This window comes from Marmota flaviventris, chromosome 6 (assembly GCF_047511675.1).
Source record: "Marmota flaviventris isolate mMarFla1 chromosome 6, mMarFla1.hap1, whole genome shotgun sequence".
Taxonomy (NCBI): domain Eukaryota; kingdom Metazoa; phylum Chordata; class Mammalia; order Rodentia; family Sciuridae; genus Marmota; species Marmota flaviventris.
The window spans coordinates 73277561-73283560 of record NC_092503.1 but is presented as its reverse complement, the minus strand read 5'-3'; positions in this window follow the sequence as shown (position 1 = coordinate 73283560).

Here is a 6000-nt window from a genome sequence, read left to right as displayed (position 1 = left end):
CAGTGATGCAGCCATGTTTATAGTAACTTAATTAACAATAGCCAAGCTATGGAAAAAAACCTAGGTATCCTTCAATATCCTTCAATGGATGAATGGATAAAGACACAATGGAACATTATTCAGCCATAAAGAAGAATGAAATTAAGGCATTTGCTGGAGACTATCATGCTAAGTGAAATAAGCCAAACCCACAAAAACCAAAGGCCAAATATTCTCTCTGATTTGTGGATGCTAATCCAAAACAAGGGAGGTTGGTGAGGGGAAAAATAGAAATCCATTGGATTAGACAAAGGGAAATGAAGGAAAGGGAGGGGGTATGAGAATAGCAAATATAGGAGAATTAATCAGTCGTAACTTTCCTAGCCTTGTATTTGTATACATGACCAGGGTAACTCCACATCACATACAACTACAAGGGTGAAATCCTAAATTGAATATGTTACATGCTATATATGTATAATCTGCCAAAATACATTCTACTGTCCTGCATAACAAAAAGAACAAATAAAAAAAAGTAGGTTGAAGGAAGAAAACAAAAATTAAAGCAGATATCAATGAGCTAGAAAACATAAAAGCAATAAAGTTATTGAAATCACAAACTGGTTCTTTGAGAGGATATCTATAACACTGATAAACTTACAGCTAGTCTAGGAGAAAATGCAAAAATTACCAATATTAGAAATAAGAAAGGTGACTTCACTATGGATATTACATATATTAAATGGATAATAAGGAAATATTATGGACACTGTTTTCCCTGTGCCTCTTACAATTTCCCTGAAGTGGACAAATCCTATGGAAAATGCAAACTATCAAAGCTCACTCTAGAAGAAAGAGATACCTGAGCAGCATTATATCTATTAAAGAAATGGCATTTATAATTAAAACTCTTCCCATGAAGAAAAATCCAGGACAATAATTCATAGGTAAAATTTTACCAAACACTTAAAGAAGCAATAATGTCAATTCTACACAAACTTTTCCAAAACACAAGAAAAAGTAACCCTCAACTAATTCTGTGAGGCCAGCCTTGCAGTGATACCTAAACCAGACAAAGATATTACAAGAAAAGAAAACTACAAACCAATATTCTTTATGGATACAGATATGAAAATTCTACACAAAATATTCAGCTGAATACAACAGCATGTAATACATCAGAACTAAGTGGATTTTTCCCCTTAGGAATGTAAAGTTGAGTTAGCATCAGAAAATCAATCAATAAAATGTATCACATTATTGATGTTTGACAGAATCCAACATCTATTTCCGATTATTTATTTTTTTCCTAGCAAACTAGGAATGAAACAGAACTCCTCAATCAGATAAAGGGCAACTACAAAATACCTAAAGTTAATATACTTAATGGTGAAAGAATGACTGCTTTCCCTCTTAGATAAGAAAAAAAGACAGTGCACCCTCACCCACCCACCAGGGAGTTTTGGTCATTGTAGTAAGTAAAGAAAAATAAACTGCATCCTCACTGAAAGAGAAGTAAAAACTATCTTTATTCACAGATGACACTGATTATCTATGGAGACAATTAAAAAGTTATCAAAAAATCTATTAGAGCTAATAAATATTTTTAACAAAATTGCAGGATACACTATATACAAAAGTTTACCCTGTTTTATATAGTAGCAACAAATAATCAGATATTTGTATAAAAACAATACCAATGATCAAACTACTATGTGTGAACTACTTAGGGGATAATTTTGACAAAAGCTGTAAAGGATCTGTGTGCTAAAAATGACAAAATTTGCTGAGAAGTTTTAAATAATACCTAAAGGTATTTACCTTTGAGTCCAAACACTTGATAGTACAGGTAAGTCTACTGTTCCTGAATTAACCTATAAATTCCATGCAAACCCCTTCAAAATGTCAGGAGACTTTCTTTTTTCTTTTCTTTTTTTTTTTTTTTGTCAGAACTGACATATAGACTCTAAGACTCATGTGGAAATGCAAAGACTTAGAATCGCCAAAATAATTTTGAGAATCAGAGCAAAGATGGGACGTAAACTACCTGATTTCAAGATATATAATAAAGCTACATGAATAAAAACAATAAAATAAAAGAATAAAATTAGATTAATGGGACAGAATAGAGTCCTGAAACAGACACAAATATCTGAACAATTGATTTGTGTTAATGGTGCAAGGGCAAGTCAGTGGAGAAATTATTCTTCAACAAATGCTGGGACAGCTAAATATCCATGTCTAAAAATTAACCTCAATCCATATCTCTGCCCACATACAAAAATTAACTCAACAGGGATCATAAACCTAAATATAAATCCCCAAATTTCTAGAAGGAAACATGAGAAAATCTTAACAACCTCGCAAGTATCTTGTAGATAGGACAAAAAACCCAAGCCGACCCATAAAAGAACAAATGGATAAAGTGGACTAAAAAAGAAATGTAAAATCTTTGCTCTAGAAAAGACAACATTAGAAGAAAAAAGAACCAAATACAGATGGAGACAATTAAAAATGGGCAAGAAAAATTGGGCAAGAGACTTGAACACACATTGCATTGAAGTATACAAATGGCAGATAGGCACATGAGAAGATGCTCAACATCATTAGGCATCAGAACAGTGCAGGTTAAAACTGTACTAAGATACTTCTGTATACCTTCTACACACCATTGTGCCTATTAGAATAGACAAAATGTAAAAGACTCAATGGTTGAGTGCCCCTGAGTTCAATCTCTGGTACTCAAAAAAAAAAAAATTAATCTGTCAGTAACAGAGATCAGTGGTTTCAGAAAAAAGGGGTGAGCAAACTTCCTGCAGTGATGGACATGTTCATTGTTATTGATTGTGGTGATGTTTCACAGGTGCACACTTGCATGTCAAAACTTCCCAAAATGCACACTTTATATATGTGCAATTTCTTGTATGACACTGTATCTCAATAATGCTACTTTTTTAAAAATCTCATTTGGGGGCAAAAATCTTTACTTGCATATCAAAGCACCCAGAATATTTTAAAAGTGAGTATGAGTTTGGGGAAGTGCAAGGTTTTTATTTTTACCTACATCTGAAGCACTCTTCTTCAGAATGCCCATCTTGTGCTTTTAGCTAGTTGAAAGTAAAGTGGAAATCTGAGGTTATTTTAGGTATTTATGATGTTTAGTGGTACCAGGGAAGATTTCCTAAAGACTAAAGATATCCAGTTCTTTGATTCTCAACCTTAGGGCTATAAGGATTTACCAAGTGTTAAAGAAAGAACATATATTCCTATGGGAAAAGATAACTGGGCTTAAATATATCAAAAGATAGTATACTTTTATGTAGCCATGTTATTAATATATATCCTGAAACCATGTGAGTTGTCACACCTGCAAGGTTAGATAGTGATGATGGCAGGGAGTAGAATTAGAAAGAGAGTTATAAAGAAACTGGAGATTTCAGAAGTAACTGAATTCAGAAATTAGGATAGCAATAGAGTTATTTCCTGGGAATTCATGGTTAGAAAGCAGGGTGAGGGGCACACCTGTTTGGGGGAAATCAGATGAATGAAAGAAGAAAGCAGTTAAGTTGGGTTTGGAGTGGGTGTGGGTAGAGAAGTACTGGAATGGAACTTTGTACTTGTTCCTTAATAACCAAGAAAATAAGAGTATTTATTTGGTATGCTTATTATAGACTCAAAGATAAAATAAGTAAATTAGGATCACAAAAATTTTAGGGGAAACCCAATGACCCGCATAAATACTAAATTTTGTTTTACATACCAATCTCACTCAGCACATGTAGCTGAGTGAGGCTGGGCATTCATAACCTGCATAACCACAGGTAGGGTACCTTATTTAAATGTAAAAAATATGGTTTATATCACCCTGTGAATAGAGGAATTTGAGAATGCTATGTGCCTTCTATCAAAACTCATGCACAACATGCTATTTATTGCTGTTACAAAATGCTGACCATATTTCTCTAGAATATTATTTAATTTTGATGGCTTTTCAACTCTTCCTATTAAAATAGAAGTTTTAATAGAGATTTTAATATGTTCTTTCTTTAACACTTAGTAAATTCTTATAGTCCTAAGAATGCCTACAGAGAGGACAGCCTTTGTGTGTAGCTGCATTAGATGAGAAAATACAAGGGTAGGAGAGGATAGGGCTGAAATAAGAGCAAGAAGCTACTGACCATGAAATGGATGAAGAGGATATACTATGACTCTTTGAAACTACTATTCCTACATTCAAAAAACCTGGAGATTTCCTAATTTCTATGACAAAATTCTTCCATTGTATAACAATGGTTTAAACTGACAGAGAATGGATAGAGAAGAACCACCTGCGATAAGAGTGCCAAGGGGTAGGGGGAGAAATATGAGTGGGGGGGAGGAGGAGGAGGAGGAGAAGTATAGACAGGAGAAATCCTGCTCCTGAGATCTTGTGTTCCAGGAAGAAAAAATTATTTTTCTCTAAAATGTGGATGTATCACAGAAATAGTGTGAGAGCCTTCTCAATGGTGGATGACTTTGGGGAATGATTTTGACTAGGTTAAGCATATTAAAGCCTAAATAAGTTTTCTCTCCTGGGCAGCTATTTTCATAAACACTGCTATAAAGTTTCTAATATTACAATAGGACTTAGAACATTCTATTAACTGGATGTACACATATTATTTTTATGTGTATAGAATGTGTCAATGGTTTCATTTTCTGATTGTATGTGTGCTGTCTGCTGGATATTACCACTTGACTTCTGTTGACACCTGTAACTTAACCCCGTTAACCAAAATATTTACCAACTTTTGCAATTCCCTTCATTTGCTCCTCTCCTCCATCTCACTAAGACAGCCAGTTACTCCACTTTATCAATCCTTCCTTTGTAATTTCTCTCATATTTGTTTCCTTTTAAAATTTTTATGGTGATCCTATAATCAGGCCTTGATTGTCTTGTGTGCATATTATAAATACTTCAAACTGTTCTTCCTTTTCAGAGCATGGAGTCCTCCTGTGTGGGTAGAGTGGAGACAGGGGAAAGGGATGACTTTCCTGCCCCTAGGCATATCAAGTGAGTGCCAGCAAGGCAGCTTAGGATGGAGGGGGTGGGATGGGTGGAGTGGCTCTCCTCTCTGCCTCTTAGAAACTAGAACAGAGCAGAGATACTTAGTGACCCAAGGGAAAGGAGGACTGAAGCTGTAATTCCTGTTCCTTGGTATCCCCAGGTCAGAGCAGGGTCTTGGATATCTTGGCTAAAAATTTACTTTTCACTTACTAGGCTTCACCTAGACAATGTATAAATTTCTTGAGGACAGATACTAAGTTTTTCCTTATACAAATTACTATAAAAAGGCACATTGTTTTGTTGATATTGTAGATATAATCCTATTTCATAATTTCAGAGTCATATATTTCAGTTCCCCTTTAAGATCCATTTGGATGCCCTTTGGAGCTGCTTATATATTAGGTCATTAAGTTTCCTTGAATTCAATTGTATTATTTAGGTTTATGGAACTTCCTCTACTCAAAAGGGTACTATATAGGAATAGAGGCCCTAAAAACGCTCAATAATTTGCCCTTGACAGTAGTTCAGAACTTCCTTTTAAAGTTCTGTTTGAAAGCATGATTTTTTTACTTATTCTCAGCATTCAAAAAATTATTTTTTTATTCTTGCCAAGAATCAAAAATTTCTCATTTTAATGTCCCTCATGATCTTGTCAGATGCCACAGTACTTTAGGGTTTTTGAATTCATATAAAATATTCCCAGAGACTTCCTACCAATACCAACTCAAATTTTAATGCTGATCACTTTTTTTGCAGTTCTTGTCTTTTCAATACTAGAAGCCTTTGTGAGAGAAAAATGCAAAAAAAAGTCTACTTTTGCTTCACATAATCTACTTTTGTTACAAATAAATGGTCCTGAAGAATTTGAGTTATCAGCTTACCAGTTACTCTGCTGAGACTGGATACACAAATACTCCAAAGGCCAGAGTTTATGCCTCAAGTTCAGCTTATAGTGTGACTGCCCATCCTGGATG